Source organism: Phascolarctos cinereus, unplaced genomic scaffold (genome assembly GCF_003287225.1).
Source record: "Phascolarctos cinereus isolate Bilbo 61053 unplaced genomic scaffold, phaCin_HiC Scaffold_7;HRSCAF=346, whole genome shotgun sequence".
NCBI lineage: Eukaryota > Metazoa > Chordata > Mammalia > Diprotodontia > Phascolarctidae > Phascolarctos > Phascolarctos cinereus.
The window spans coordinates 176,603,971-176,621,045 of NW_027556180.1; the positions used below are offsets into that span (position 1 = coordinate 176,603,971).

Genomic DNA, 17,075 nt, shown 5'->3' on the forward strand with positions numbered 1-17,075 from the left:
ATTATTTTATACAGCTAGAAAAAAACAATAACAAAATTCATTTGGAAGAACAAAAAGTCCAGAATATCAAGGAATAATGAAAAGAAATGCAGGGAAGGTGGCCTAGCATTCCAGATCTTAAATGTATTATAAAGCAGCAATCATCAAAACTACTTGGTACTGGCTAAGAAATAGAGTGGTGGATCAGTGGAATAGTTTAGGTATGCAAGACACAACAGTCAATGACCATAACAATCTATTATTTATTAAGTCCAAAGACTCCACCTTCTGGGATAAGAACTCACTATTTAACAAAAACTGCTGGGAACTGGAAAATGTATGGCAGAAACTAGGCATAGACCAAATCTCACCATATACCAAATAAAGTCAAAATGGGTACATGATTTAGATGTAAAGGCTGATACTATGAGCAAACTAGGAGAACAAGGCATAGTTTACCCATCAGATCTATGGAGAACAGAAGAATTAATGACCAAACAAGGGATAGAGAACATTATGAAATGAAAAATGGACAATTTTGATTACATTAAATTGAGAAGTTTTTGTACAAACAAAGCCAATGCAACTAAGATTAGGAGGGAAGCAGAAAACTGGGAAAGAATTTTTACAGCCAGTGTCTCTGATAAAGGCCTCATTTCTAAAATATATAGTGAACTGAGTGAATTTATAAGAATAAAAGTCATTCCCCTATTGATAAATGGTCAAAGGATATGAACAGGCAGTTTTCAGAGGAAGAAATTAAAGCTATCTATAGTCCTTTGAAAAAATGCTCTAAATCACTAGTGATTAGAGAAATGCAAATTAAAACAACTCTGAGGTACCACATCACACCTATCAGATTGGCTAACATGGCAAAACATGAAAATGATAAATGTTGGAGAAGATGTGGGAAAATTGGAACACGAATGCATTGTTGGTGGAATTGTGAACTGATTCAACCATTCTGGAGAGCAATTTGGAACTATGCCCAAAGGGCTATAAAACTGTGTATACCCTTTGATCCAGCAATACCACTACTAGGGCTGTATCCCAAAGAGATCATAAAAATGGGAAAAAGACTCACATGTACAAAAATATTTATAGCAGCTCTTTTTCCAATGGCCAAAAATTGGAAATTGAGGGGATGTCCATCAATCGGGGAATAGCTGAATAAATTGTGGTATATGAATGTAATGGAATACTATTGTACTATAAGAAATGGTGAGCAGGAGGACTTCAGAAAAACCTGGAAAGACTTGTATGAACTGATGCTGAGTAAAATGAGCAGAACCAAAACAGTTTTTTTAAGATCTTTTTTTAAATTATTAATTTATTTTTAATTTGCAACATTCACTTCAATAAGATTTTGAGTTTTAAATTTTCTCTCCCTCCCTCCTCGCTTCCCTTCCCAAGACAGCGTGCTTTCTGATATGGGCTCTACATATTCATTCCTATTAAACATATTTTCACATTAGTCACGTTGTAAAGAGGAATTAGAACCAATAAGAGCAACCACAAGAAAGAAGAAACAAAACAAAACAAAAGAAAACAAAAGGAAAAAAAAGAGCAAATAGCATGCTTCAATCTGCATTATCTGGATGTGGATAGCATTTTCCAGCATGAGATTTTTGGAGATGTCTTAGATCCTTACATTGCTGAGAAGAGCTAAGTCTATCAAGATTAGTCATCTCACAAAGTGGCTGTTACTGTGTACAACATTCTCCTGGTTCTGCTCACTTCCCTCAGCATCAGTCCATACATGTATTTCCAGGTTTTCTGAAGTCTGCCTGCTCATCATTTCTTATAGCACAATAGTATTCCATTACATGCATATACTACAACTTGTTCAATCATTCCCCAATTGATGGGCATCCCCTCAATTTCCAATTCTTTGCCACCACAGAAAGAGCTGCTATAAATTTTTTGTACAGGTGGGTCCTTTGCCCATTTTTATGATCTCTTTGGGATACAGCCCCAGAAATGCTATAGCTGGGTCAAAGGGTATGCACATTTTTATAGCCCTTCACTCATAGTTCCAAATTGCTCTCCAAAATGGTTGGATCAATTCACAGTACCAGGAGAACATTATACCACATTGAGCGATCATTGACTTAGTTCTTCACAGCAATGAAAGGATCTAAGACAAATCCAAAAGACCGATAATGAAAAATGCTATTCACCTCCAGAGAAAGAACTTTGGAGTCTGAATGCAGATGGAAGCATACTATTTGCTCTCCTTTTCTTTTGTTGTTTTGTTTTGTTTCTTCTTTCTCATGGTTCCTCTCATTAGTTCTAATTCTTCTTTACATCATGACTAATGTGAAAATATGTTTAATAGGAATGTATATGTAGAGTCTATATCAGATTGTATGGCGTCTTAGGGAGGGGGGAGGAGAAGGAAGAGGAGAAAATTAGAAACTCAAAATCTTATGGAAATGAATGTTGAAAACTAAAAATAAATAAATTTATTTTAAAAAAAGAATAGGAATTGCTGTTCTTTATTGGTGAAGAGAGTTTCCATATCAAGTGTTCTCTATACAAATGAAATCAGTGTTCCAGATAAAACCAAAGGAACTCCCCCACCCCCAAGATAATAGCCTATCTAAGATAAGTAAAATATGCTGCATTAACATAGTATGGAAGTGACCCTGGGGTTCTGAAGGATATGCCAGTGGAATTTAAGCTCTGGACATATTTGAAGTACAAGCCCAGTGACTGAACTCTGTGTCCACTATCAAAAGACCAAACTAGATAAGTGAGTGGAGGCCCATCACCAGAAGAGCTCTTTTTTTTTTTCCTTTTTAATTGGGATTGAGGGGTGGGGTGAGAAAAGCCAGGGCTACAGTAACTTATGAAGGCTTTTACTTGCTGCTAATGGGTACAATCTGTGTCAAGGGAGTGGGAGTACCCACACCAATGCAATTAGGGATCTTTGGAAATACTGAAGAAGTAGAAGACAGTATTTAATCAAGTGCTAAGTACTAAGAATACAGTAGTAGTTCAGAGTAGGGGAAGTTGGGTTGGAAAGTAGTTGGGAAAATCCTCTTTTGTTTTTTCTTTTTCTTTATTTATTTTTAGTTTTCAACATTCACTTTTATAAGATTGTGAGTTCCAAATTTCCCCCCACCTCCCTCAGTAATTAGGAAAAATCTTGGAAGGAGTAGGCTTTAACCTGGCCCTTGAAAGATGGGCAACATTTGTCTTGATAAAGAGGAGTAGAGAGGGTTGGGTTTTTTGTTTTGTTTTTTACCAGAGTAAGGCACAGGAGCAGGAATTTCACACTTTCACACTGTTTATAACGAAGAACTTGATTGTAGCAGAGGGCTTTTGTTAGGCATCCTAGGAAGGCAACTAGACAAGTTGTTGTTCAGCCATTTCAGTCATGTCTGACTCTTTGGGGTTTGTTTGTTTTTTAATTAAGAAATTTATTTATTTTTAGTTTTCAACATTCACTTTTATAAGATTTTGAATTATAAATTTTCCTCCTCTCTCCCCTTCCCCCTTCCCCAATACAGCATGCAATCTGATATAGGCTAAACATGTACAGTCATCTTAAACATATTTCCACATTAGTTACGTTGTGATAGAAGAATCAGAACAAAAGGTGAAAACTGCAAAAAAGAAAGAACAAAAAAAAAGAGAGAAAATTGTAATTGTCTTAGATCATTGCATTGATGAAAAGAACTAAGTCTATCAAAGTCCATCATCATACAATGTTGCTGTTACTGTGTACAATGTTCTGGTTCTGCTTACTTCACTCAGCATCAGTTCATGCAAGTCTTTCCAGGTTTTTCTGAAATCCACCTGCTCATCATTTCTTACGGAACAGTAGTATTCCATTACACTCACATACCACAACTTGTGCAGCCATTCTTGGGGTATTCTTGGTAAAGATTCTGGAGTGGTTTGCCATTTCCTTCTCCAGCTCATTTTACATTTGAGGAAACTGAGGCAAGCTGGGTTACATGACTGACCTAGAATCATTCAGCTAAAAAGTGTCTGAGGCTGAACTGGAACTCAGAAAGGTGAGTTTTCCTAACTTCAGGCCCAGGTGCTGCCAAGCTGCCCACATAGATAGGTTGGCTGATTCTCAATTATGAAATACCTTAAAGCCAAGCTGAAGAGCATAGATCCAGAGCTTGAAGGGACCTCAGGGGCCTTTAGTTTAATCCCCTCATTTTACAGATGAATCTTAGGAGGAAAAATGACTTGCCCAAGATTTTGTAGGTAGTGTCAGATGCAAGATTCAAACTCAGGTTCTTTAACTACAAAGTCAGTGTTCTTTTTCCTATAAAGACTTGGTATACATACATATGTACATATACATAGTGATCACAGGATCATAGATAGAGCTAGAATCAGAGGCCACCTAGCTAATCCCCCTTATTTTATGGATAAGGAAAGTGAGGCTCAGGACGGTTCAGTGGCTTGTCTAAACGTTACACAGGTCGTAAGCATCAGACAGAGCTGGAATTCAAACCCTAGGACCCCTGACTCCAAATCCATCTTTCTTCCACTCTACCATGCTAAGCCAGGGTAGCTTCAGCATTGGAGGCTGCTTCATTCGGGATTTGGGCCACACCATGTTGGTCTGGTGAGGAGTGAGGGAGTGCATTCTGGGACAAACAAGCCCAGAACCTGGCTCTGTCCACCAGAGACAAAGAATGACAGGGGAAGGCCCAAGTAGAGAACATCATAATAGGGAAGAGCCTTTAGAGACGATCTGGGTCTTGGGGACAAAGCCAAACCAGAAGGCAGACAATGCAGAGGAAGACCTTACAGCTGATCAGACTAAAGCCCATGCTGCTACCCCAGGATAGGCCCTTATGCCAGTGGCAAGATGCACCTGTCAAAGGTGGCAGCCTCTAGGCCTTTTGTGGTTGAGCTGATGTTTGCTGATTATCCTTTGTATTAGACAATAGACTTCATGGCAAAATCTATGTCTGGAAAGGGTTAAAAGCTAATGAAAAAGAATAACCATTCTCCTGGGGCTGATGACTTCATCTCCTACATGGAGTATGCTTCCAATACCTAAAGAGAGGTTCTATCCAATGGCCAGGAGAGCCCCATTGTCAGTTCATTTTTAAAGAACTGCAAATGGGAATTCCTTTCTTCCCATCATCTTCATTCTGTCCCTCCTCCATTAACCACAATTTATATAGTGGTGTATGCTATAAACAGCTACATAGCACAGTGGGTAGAGTGCCAGGCCTGGAGTCAGGAAGACTCACCTTCCTGAGTTCAAATCTGGCCTCAGGCCACTTAGTAGCTATGTGACCCTGGGCAAGTCACTTAACCCTGTTTGCCCTAGTTTTTTCATCTGTAAGATGAGCTGGAGAAGGAAATGGCAAAACGTTCCAGTAACTTTGCCAAGAAAACCCCAAATGAGGTCACAGACAGGTGGACACAGCTGAAACCAATGAACAACAACAACTTATACATCTTTACTTATGCCTTTGTAATTCTTCCAGCCCATGTACTTAGTCAATTTGCAGGCAATAATGCAAATGAATTGCAACCCCCTCAACACCACTCCCCAAAAAACCCTACCACCCCACAACACAGAGTGGAGGAGTATTGGCATTCAGTCATGCCAATTAACTCATGAATGGTTGTACACACTAGTGCTATACAATCTCTCAGTCATTCTGCTTGTAGCTCCATGGGCAAACAGGAAAACAGGATTATATGCTCCAGGGTCCCAGGAAATATGTTTCAGGGTCTGGTTTGTGCATCTGTCTATCCCTGAAACTACAGTACTGAAAAGAAGAGGTGTCACAAAGTACAAATTAATAAATCGAGTATCCAACTAAAAAAACTAGAAAACAATTAAGAAAATCCCCACCAAAATAGAAATTCTAAAAATCAAGGAAAATTTTAACAGAATTAAAAGGAAAAAAATTGAATTAATAAACAAAGAGATGAGTTTAAAAAAAAAACCAATAAGATAAACCATTATCTAATTAGATTTTTTTTAAAAAGAGGAAAATTAAATGTTCCAGAGGCTAATGTCCATCAGGCACTGCCCAGTTATCGCAAATCTAAGGCTGACCAGAGGCAAGGGGGTAGACAAAGCTATGCTGTCACCACAGCAGCCATTTTTTCTCTTTTCTCCTTCAAAACTCTCACACCTTCTGCATCTTAATATCATGAACAGAATCCAACTAATCTTAACTATGTTGGCAACGAGGCCAGTAGGAAAACTGGCCTAAATTACAGAATCCCAATGGAAACACTGTGCCTAAGGAACACTTCCCTCTAAGCAGGGGGTGTGCTGGAGTCAGTTCCAATAAGCTTGTTAAATTTGTTAAATTAAAATTGTTAAATTTTTCAATGTGAACACTTAACACTTTGAATTGGCAAACACTACACATTAGAGCTTGATTTATTGTTTTATTGATCATCTAGACTTAAAGTGTTGGAGAAAATGTTAATAATTCTGATTAAACTTAAAAGTATGTCTATATGCTTTTTTTTTCCATGAAAAAACAGTTGTTAAACATTTACCTGCCTACCACTGTCAGTATTATAGTAGAGCATCATAGGTCCCACCATGCCGTCAGAAATCTTTCTGAAAAACCTGGAGAGACTTACATGAACTGAGGCCGAGTGAAATGAGCAGAACCAGGAGAACATCGTATACAGTAACAGCAACACTGTTCAATGACAGACTTTGAGAGACTTAGCTCTTCTCAAAAATGCAATGATCTAAGACAATTCCAAAAGACTTATGATGGAAAATGCTATCCACATCCAGAGAAAGAAATATGGAGTCTGAATGCAGACTGAAGCATATTCTTTTCTCTTTTTTTTTTCCCATTTTTATGGTTTTTTTTTCCTTTGGTTCTGATTCTTCTTTACAACATGACTAATGTGGAAATATGTTTAATATGATTGTACATGTACAGCCTATATCAGTTTGCATGCTATCTTGCAGAGGGGGAAATTTTAGGACTCAAAAACTTATAAAGGTGAATGTTGAAAACTAAAAATAAATAAATTAGTTAATAAAAATTTTTTTTAAAAAAGAAATCTTTCTGATTGTCTTATGGCAAGCCCAGAATTAGAAGAAAAGGCCAGTGAACTATATGTAAAGCACAGGTGAGTGAATTCCAAATGTAGTTTGAGAGAAAAGATGCCATTCTCTTCCAAGGCAACAAAGAGAGCAGGGGTAGTGCCATGCTACTTCTGGCCTCAGGGAATATGAATAACCAGGCTAAGCCTGGGACAATTTTAACCTAAAATTAATTTAGGATATTTAAGGCCACTAGCCTATCATAGATTAATTTTATTTACATTTCTAAATACTATGCCCTGGTGTGTTATTTCTGAATTTGCGGACTCTATTCCTTTGTAAATAAACCCTAGAAAATGCCCTCTTAAGCAGTTTTAAGTGTGGAAATGAGGTAAAAGGAAAAGAGGGAAGCAGGAGAAAGGAAAGGGTGGGAAGAGGGGAACAATGTATTGTAGGATATTGCCTATAATGTCATATTTGGTGGCTGTGTCAGCTAGCTTTCCTGAACTGGTTTTTACCCCTGTTTTATTCTTCATTATAAAGGACAGTTCTTTGGAAGGGGTTAGGGGAAGTATATGTATCTAGAAATAAAGTTTATATAAAAGCAACAGAAATCAATGGGGAAAAAATGATAAAAAATGATACCTCTGAAGAGGTCTAGGACTTTGTGGTGCTCCTGGGGGACACCCCAAGATCCCGGTACTGGGCCCTGCCTGAATGAATTCAACTCAAATCTTCTTCCAGCCAGAGGAAAAGTTTATTAGTGATAACTCACATAGGCCAGATGACCCATAAGGATGACTGGGCATGAGAAAAGCTCAGCCTTTGGGGCTTGAGATTCCCAGCATCTGAATGGGGGCCAGGGTGGATCTTAAATGCTAAAGTAACTTTGGGCGGCCAGAGAAGGGGGCTGGGAAAAGGGTCTAGGTAAGAATTCTAATTGGGGAGGTTTGAGAGATTGAATAGACAATGGGAATAGCTAATGGAGGGAACAGGAAGGCATCAAAGGGAGATAAGGGGAGTAGTTTAAGTGTTTTATGGGGCCTGTAATGGAGGGAGCTGGAAGGCATCTGAGTAAGGCCAAAAGGTGAAGGCTAAGGCTTCCAAAGGGAGATAAGGAGTTGGGGTCTGTAGACAAATGGGAGCCACACTCCCTTTGGGTCAAGGAGGGGAGAGATCTCTGCTTGAGCTCACCCCATCACCTCTAGTGATGATTTGGGGAAGAAGGGCAGTGAAAGTAGCTTATAATTTAGTTAAGGTGAAAGAGTCCTAAGATTGGGGGTGATTTCCTTGTACTGGCTCCCCAAATTGCTGAAGTCATGGGAAACTTGACTAATGGATCAGGGAGATTCAGGCTGCATCTTTGCATTTAGAGACTTCTGGGACATACCAGGAAGCTTAGCACAACCCTAGTTGCTTTTTTTTAAAATGTACCTTAAAACTATTTCTAGGTGGCATGGTGTATAGAGAGCACTGTACCTAGAAAGAGAAAGACCTGGATTCAAATTCTGCCTCAGACAGTTTATTAGCTTTGTGACCCTGAGCAAGTCATTTAACCTCAATTTCCTCATCTATAAAATAGGAATATTATAGTGCTTACCTCATAAGATTGTTGTGAGGATCAAATTGAAATAATATATGCAAAATGCTTTGCAAACTTTAACACGCTACATAAATATTAGCTTGTAATTATTTCTCAGCTCCTATTAGCACAAATTTTTTTTTTTAAATAGACCACTGCCCTTGGTTTCAGTGGTGTTTTTCATAGAGAATTTATATACCAAAAAAGATTGGCCTTTGCCCTGAAAATACGTTGCCATGAAGGTCTTTGTAAGCTTAGGGAATGGAAAAGGATCATCCCGATTTTCACATAAATTTATTTCCCAAATTGATCGGAATCATATTGTAAAAATAACTTCACTTCAGTGACTCTGGAAATGGTATGTTTAGAAAATGCACAGTACAGGAGCTACTCGGTTTGACTTTCAAAGTGTAATGTTTAGAGGCAATGATACAATTTACCCGGTTCATGTCATTTTGGAAATGTAGGACTTTTGTTTCCTTCTTTAAATCTTACTGCTGAAAACACAATAAAAATAAATAAAACTGTTGAAAAATAAAAACACTGTGTAGTGGAAGGGCATCTAAAAGGAAGGGCACCATAGAAGACGACCTCTCCTACATGAACTCTGTTTACAATTAACAACAGACAAGGGAGTTGCTGTGGTAGCCAGAAATCAAACTTTCATCACTTTTCTGTAGTTAGTTCTACTTTTTCCTCTTTTTTTTTTTTGAGGTGCATTTATGCTGGTTTTTTTTCCATATGAAATACAAATCTCTAATAAGAAAAAGGACATGGAAGTTGTCTTCTAGATTTTAGGCCATCATCGTACTTGCGTTTATCTCTCACCTGCAGTGATAACTATCTTTTTGTGACATCATAATTGCTTGCTGTAGAAACCACTATCATGTCACCAGCAGAGGATTAAGACTTTAAGTAAGGAATAAGCTGCAGGAGCAAATGAACCCCCAGGAAACCAGGATTCAATTTTCATGCAAATGTCAAAGTTAATAAAAACCAAACGAGGGAAATGTTGACAATTCTGCTTATTTGGTACATACATTATCTACTCAAAGTGAGTTATAACTTTTCCCCAGGAGCTGTAAACTAGCCTTTAATTTCTTCTAACCTAATACCTACGTGTTTGACAAAGCCATTGCTAATTCTAATGCATCTATCAAACTTTCCTTTGTTATAGGATGGGGTTAGGGGAGGGTGAAAAGTGTAAGGGTGAAGGGAGGTAGGTTTCAGACAGAAAACCCAAGATTCCTGAAACTAATATTTTGTTTTGAAGCTGGTGTGAGAAAATCTTTGCAGTATATTAGTATCATTTTCTAGCAAGATGAGTTAGAGATTGTGTCTAAGCCCAGCTCTCCTTTCTTACTTCAACAATGTAATAAATGCACTAAATAAAAAAGAATAGCAACAACAAAAAGAAAAATACTCTTCACAAGGAATTCCCATAGAAAAAGCCACAGAAATGCTAAAGAAAAGGATAAGGAAAAAAACCTTAGGATATAATGAAGAAAAGGTAAATAAATACTGGAAGAAATCTCCAAAATGAGATAATAATTCTGCCATAACTACAACTAGAATGCCAGAAAAGAGGATGGAATGACTATAGGAAATCTCAGAATGCATGAAAAACCTAATATGAGAATTGAAGGAAGAAACTAAGAATAAAATTAGAGTAATGAAAAAACTCAGAAGAAGAATAATTGATTTAGAACAGACACTGGATAATCTTAACAAACTGGTGGATATTAAAAAAAAAAGAATAAAGGAGATAGAAATAAAAATATAACAAGGATTACAAGAATAATGTCAAAATTCAGCAAAATTGAAAGAACATGTGAGTTCTCTACCAACAAAACCAATTGACTTGTAAGGCTGAGCTCTGAGAGATGACACAAGAAGAACTAGCCTTCACAAAAGGCAAAATGAAACAAAATAGCTAAATACTGTGCTTCAGAACATCATAAAATAAAATTGATTGGAAATATTTAAAACAAAAGATAAAATGTGTACTGGGAGACTCCACGGGATGCCATCACAATTGAACTCCAGATTTAGCTCATTTAGAAATATAATTGCCAATTTTCAGTGTCCATATCAGAGAGAAAATGTTACAAATGGCCAGAGAGAGATAACTGCAAATACCAATAAATAAATAAATAAACAAAACAAAAACCTCTCCAATCTGAATCACATAGGACTATTCATCATCAACAAGAAAGTAATGGAAAATTTAGTCTACCATATTTTGCAAAGCAAAGTAAAACAATTTGCATTCAAAGATAATTCGTCCTATAAAGTTTAACATAATCCTATAATGGGGGGAAATGGACTACTAACAGAAATGATGATTTAAAAGCATTCCTTTTGAGAAAAACAAAGTTCGGCAGAGTCTTTGAGATATAAATACAGAATACAAATGAAATTTAAGAATCAGTAAATATATTTGAAGAACTTGAAAGTGCCTATATACTAAAGTAGACAACAAGACAACAAAGTACGGTTGAAATCCTACTTTATCTAAAGGTAATTAAAAAGAATAAATTGACCACCTCAGACACATAACACTTACTAGCTGGGTGACCCTGGGCAAATCACTTAACCCCATTGCCTAGCAAAAAAAGGAAAAAAGGGAAAAAAAGAATAAAGGGATAATAAGCCTGTTTAAAAAAAATAAAAAAAATTTAAAAATGGGGCAGCTAGCTGGCGCAGTGGATAGAGCACCCACCCTGGAGTCAAGAGGACCTGAGTTCAGATCTGGCCTCAGACACAGAACACTTACTAGCTATGTGACCCTGGGCAAGTCACTTAATCCCATTGCCTAGCCAAAAAATTAAATTAAATTAAATTAAATTAAAAAAGAACAAATTGAGACAAATTCTGGGGTGCTGGTGTTCCAAAAGAAATATTCTAGAGATGGAAAGGAGAAAATGAGAAAGGAACCTAGTATTTCTAGAAATTGGGGTACCACAGATAAAGATCATTCAATACAGATGTTGGGTTGTTGAGGGGAGAATGGAGTTCATGAACTATATACTCTTAGCTAAATTGAACAAGGGAAGGTTAAAATAAAGTTATAGTAGTAGAACTAAAATAAGTCAGGCAAGGGACCAACCTAGTCTAGACAGAGTACGGAGGAATGTTTAAGTGGGAGGATGGGTTAGGGAAAGGATTTCTCAAGCAAAACAAACTACAACTACAGATGAAAGAAAAAAAGAGGGTGGTTTGGGGAGAGTGATTTGTATCTGGGTAAGAAGGGAGAAGAATAGAAGTGGATTTTGCAAACAAAACAAATTATAGATACCTAGTGCTGAGTTCCTTCTTTCTTTTTTAAATGAAGATTTCTGAATAAAATCAGCTGTAAAGGATGTGGAGCCTCCACTATTGTTTGACATCACACTAGAAATGCTGGAATCTAAATTAGACAAGGAAAAGATATTAAGGGAATAAGCATACACAGAGAGATAGTAAAATTTTCTATTAGCAAATGGCGTAATGGTTTACTTAGAGACCAATCAACAAACCAACAAAAGATATAATTGAGATCATTAATAACTTCAGTAAAAGAGGATACAAAAGAAAACCATGATATAATCAACTTTTCTCTGTATTACAAACAAAACCCAGCAGGAAGAGATAAGAGGAGAAATTACATACAAAATAATAAAATACATTAAATATCTGGGAATTAATGTACCCAAACAAGAATAAGACAGATAAATATGACTTCAAAACAATTTTTACAGAAATAAAATATATATTATGTAATAAAAGAAGAACAAAATGATTGAAGAAATATTCTTTATTCAATCTGCTTTAGTATAATATAAACGATGACATGATTCAAATTATGTTACTGATTTAGTGTTTTGCCAATCAAGTAACCAAAGGGATACTTTATAGAATTAGATAAAATGATAAACAAATTAATTTGGGGAAGTAAAAGGTCAAGAATATCAAGAGATATAATAGGGGGAAAAAGCTTGGACATAACAGGGCTTGGTAAGTCAAGAGCCCAAACTATACTACAAAGCAGTAATTATCAGAACTATCTGGTACTAGAGAAAAAAATAGAAAAATAAAATATATTAGAGAAACAAGACCTACAATGGATATAACAGGCTTGTTTTTGCTAAATTCAAGAACATGAACTGCTAAAGAAGGAACTCTTTGGATATAACTTTTAGGAATGTTTGAAAGAAATTTGGCATAAAATTACTTTAGATCAGCTGCTGACACCAAATTCCATAAGCTATTTAGTATAAACATATATCTTCTAAATCACATCATAAAAAATTAGAATAGAATGGAAGGAAATATCTTTATTATGGATAAGGAAGGAAATGTATAATAAGACCTGGGATAGAAGTAATCATAAAAGACAAAATATACAATCTCAGTTATATAAAACTTCAAAGTTTTTGCATTAACAGAATCTGATGTCCAAAATCTACAGGAAGTATATAATTGGTATAAAAGATTAGGAACCATTCCTCAATAGACAAGCAGTCAAAAAGCATGAACCAGGACAGATAGGTAGTATGCGAGCCAAGACTCAAAATCACAGGATGAATGTGGTAAACTGTTATTTAATTAATAGCATCAAGTTCTGTCTTGGCCTTGTGTTCTGGGCTTTTGCCATTCTGGAGTCTCCTAACTATTTTTACTCAGTCTAGTCCTTATTCTTGTTTGTTTGTTCTCAAACACTGACTGGATCAAAATCCCCTGACTTCCATTTTTGCTGACCCTCCAACTCTGGTTTTGACCACAGCCTCATACTTTGCTCATTGCTATGCTCAGCTTAACTCCTGGAGCTAATACTCTCTTTGTTTTCAAAAAAGAGAAAAGGTGGGAAACCAATCTCTAAACTATAGGCCAATGAATTTGCCTTTCATCCTTACTAAAGTTCTAAAATATATTAGTAAAGGGAAGGCATCTAAACATGTAGAAAAGGAAGCAGTGATCACAAAGAGCCACTGTGGCTTCATCAAGGACTGGTCACTCTTGAACAAACTCATTTCCTATTTTGACAGAGTTATTATATTGATTAACCAGGAGAAATACTGTAGACATACTTGAAATAGATTTTGGCAAAGCATTTGAAAACGTCTGTCATGCTATTCTTGTGAAAAAGATGGAGAGATGTGGGCTAGATGATAGTACAGTTAGGTGAATTTGGAGCAGCTTAAATGTTGAGGCACTGAAAGTGTCATTGAATAGTGGTTTGACATCAATTTGAAAAATGTCTCTAGTAGAGTTTACAAGAAATTTGTATTTAACTGTCTGCTCTTTAATGTTTTCATCACTGATTTAGATAAAGGCATAAATGGTGTGCTTATTAAATTTGCATGTAACACAACTAGGTAGAATAGCTTGCCTTTTACATAAAAGTCGGGATCTAAAAAGATAGCTACAGGCTTGATTATTGGTCTGAATATAATAAGATAAAATTAATAGGAATAAAAATGTAGAGTCATGTACTAGGATTTTTCAATATCAAATTTGCCATTTACCAACTAATAAATCATCAAAGGATATTAACAGGCAGTTCTCAAGCAAAGAAGTCCAAGTTGTCATTAGCCATTTGGGGAAAAAAATGATCCAAATCATTAATATTTAGAGAAATGTAAATTAAAGCAACTCTAAGTTTCCACCTCAACATGGACAAATGTATATCCATTTGGCAAATTTGATGAGATAGGAAAAATGACAAATGTTGGAGGATCCTGGGAAAATTGGTACATTAAGATTTTGTTGGTGGAATTGTAAGTGGTGGCCATTGCTACTACTTTATGGAAAGCACTTTGGAACTATGCCCAAAAAGTTACTTAATTTTTTCATACCCTTTGACCCAGGAATACTATTATTATACCTATACCTCCATAGCAATCAAAGAAAAAAGAAAAGGAAGGAATCACCATCATCCATCTTCTAGAATCATGGTTGATCATTGTGTTAATCAGAGTTCTTAAGTCTTTCAATTGTTCATTTTTTACAATGCTGTTGTTATGGCATACATTGTTCTCCTGGTTCTTCTCACTTCACTTTGCATCAGTTCATACAAGTATTTCAAGGTTTCTCTGAAACCATCCCTTTCATCAGCACAACAATATTCCATTACATTCCCATAGCAGAATTTGTTCAGTCATTTTCCACTTGATGGGTTTTCCCTGAGATTCCAGTTCTTTCTTTATAACCGTACATAAAGAGTTGTGATAGACATTTTCATACATATGGGAGTCATGGATAGACAACAGTTAACATAAAAGTGGATCTAGGAGTTTTCATGGACTACAAGATCAATAAGTTACCAGTAAGATATTTAAAATTTTTGTCTTGACCAGTGATTTCAATGGTGCAAGGAACTCTGGCCAAGAAAATTCCCTTTACCAATGCAGATCAGCAACTTCTCTGCAACGTATAGTCTTAGAGTATTGTTTGGGGTAGTAAGAAGTCAAGTGACTTATTTGGGGTCATATAGCCAGTACTGGTCAAAAGCAGGACTTGAACCCAGGTCTTCCCAATACACAGTCTGTTGTGTGATTCACTGTAGCATGATATTTCAACAGTATAATATAGTAATCAAAAAAGCTGATGCTAGGTTAGGCAACATTAAGAGAGACAGAATGTCTAAGATTGGAGAAGTGACAGTCCTATTGTACCCTTTCCTGGTCAGACCACTTCTGGAGTATGGTGTTCAGTTGTGAGTGCCATATTTTAGGAAGCAAGTTGGAGAGCTCAAGGGTGACCAAGACAGTAAAGCACCTCAAGATCATGCTAGGTGGAGATCACTTGAAGGAACTGGATATGTTTAACTTGGAATAAAGATTTAGGGGACACACATGATAGCTGTACTCAAGTATTTATATGGCTAGAATGTGGAAGAAGAATGTGACTCGTTCTGTTTGGCCATAAAGGGGAAAACTAGAAGCACGGGGTTGAAGTTGAAAAATAGGCAGATTTAAGTTTAATTTAAGGAGAAAAAAACCCTAACAATTATAACTACTGAGTAGTAGAATGGGCTGTCTCCATAGAAGGAGGGTTATCTACCTCCAGGAGCATTCTGGTAAATGTTTAACAACTGGCTTTCTGGAAAAATTGTGCCAACAACACATTTTAAACACAATTTGCCCTGTTAATATTTTCTCCATTACCTATATTAAGTGTAGACAATCAACAAAACAATAAATCAAACCCTAATTTTAACAACTGGTTCTCTAGAGAGGTAATAATTGAGACCAGCAGCACATCCTGAAACTTACTCTTCACTAGAGGTCTTCAGGTGAAAGATGAATTACCACTTGTTGAGAATGCCATAGGGGAGATTTCTTACTCAGATACCAATTGGATAGGTTGGCCTCTGAGGTCCCTTCTATGATTGCATCTCAATATCCAGTTTTCTCCCTGACAAAATGAACAGTTACTCCAGAGAGCTTTGTAGCTCAGTCATTAATTAACCCTTTTCTGAGCAATGTCAATTTGCAGCACTTGACAGATATCAGGGAATTCTCTTTATTCACAAAAACTAAAAGTCCTAGTGCTTTGTGCATAGATGTGGAGGATTATTTGTAAAAACTCAAGAGAGTATTTTCTAAAAAAATATTTCACCTTCTGTGGCTGAGTTGCTTTATGTGTTCTCCAGATTGCAGCCTGATCATAAATTCCCATCAGTTTCTAGCAGATTCCCATTCTTTTCTGCAAGATGGTGAAATATTGTTAAGGTGGTGTGATCTGTTACACATCATATAAACATTCAATGCTACCCTGGTGTTTCACTGAAGAAAATCAGCTTACCTGCAGACCACAACAATTAGACTAGACTTAGAGAGATAAAAGGGGCCAAATAACTTTTCTTATTTAAATCAAGAATGTGGTTCTTTTTCTAAAAATCTGGATTTATGATTGCATAAATCCCCTTCAATAATACAGATATTATCTCACCAGTTATTTATAGATTTTAAAAATTTCCTACAGACCTGAGAGTTTAAGTGACTTGCCAATAGGCACAAAATTTATGTACATGAAAAGGTAGGTTCAACCTAGATCTTCCTTGCTCCAAATCTGGCCCTCTATTCATTACTCCATATTATTTTAGTTATTCTCCAATTAATAAATTTATTGACCACAAAATTTAGCTCACTCTTCTATGCTTCCTTAAGCTGGTTGCATTAATCTCACATTCAGAATCCCATATTAGGATTCTCTTCTGTACTAATAATCTACCAATGACATTATATGGCTGTGAATCATGAAAAAGTACAACCTCAGAAGAACCAAATTATAAGCAACCTAGAGGACTCAGATTATAAAATTGAAATTATAAGAACCCAGAGTTGAAAGATGCTTGATGAGAACAAATAGCATGCAAATCATTCCTAGCCATGATTTTGCAAGGGAAATGTCATCAAAGATTTATTCAAGGACACACATGATCAGAAAAACAGATGGGCTGGTCAAGGGTCTAGAATGAAAAGCAACAGATGAGTAGCTCAACTCAAGCATGGT

The 17,075-nt window shown here is 36.4% G+C and overlaps 1 pseudogene; it reads left to right on the top strand.

Annotated features, from left to right (window-relative positions):
- The first annotated feature begins 4,502 nt into the window (after positions 1 to 4,502).
- The window catches only part of LOC110209235 (macrophage-capping protein pseudogene), a 52,327-nt pseudogene continuing 39,754 nt past the window's right edge, over positions 4,503 to 17,075 (top strand).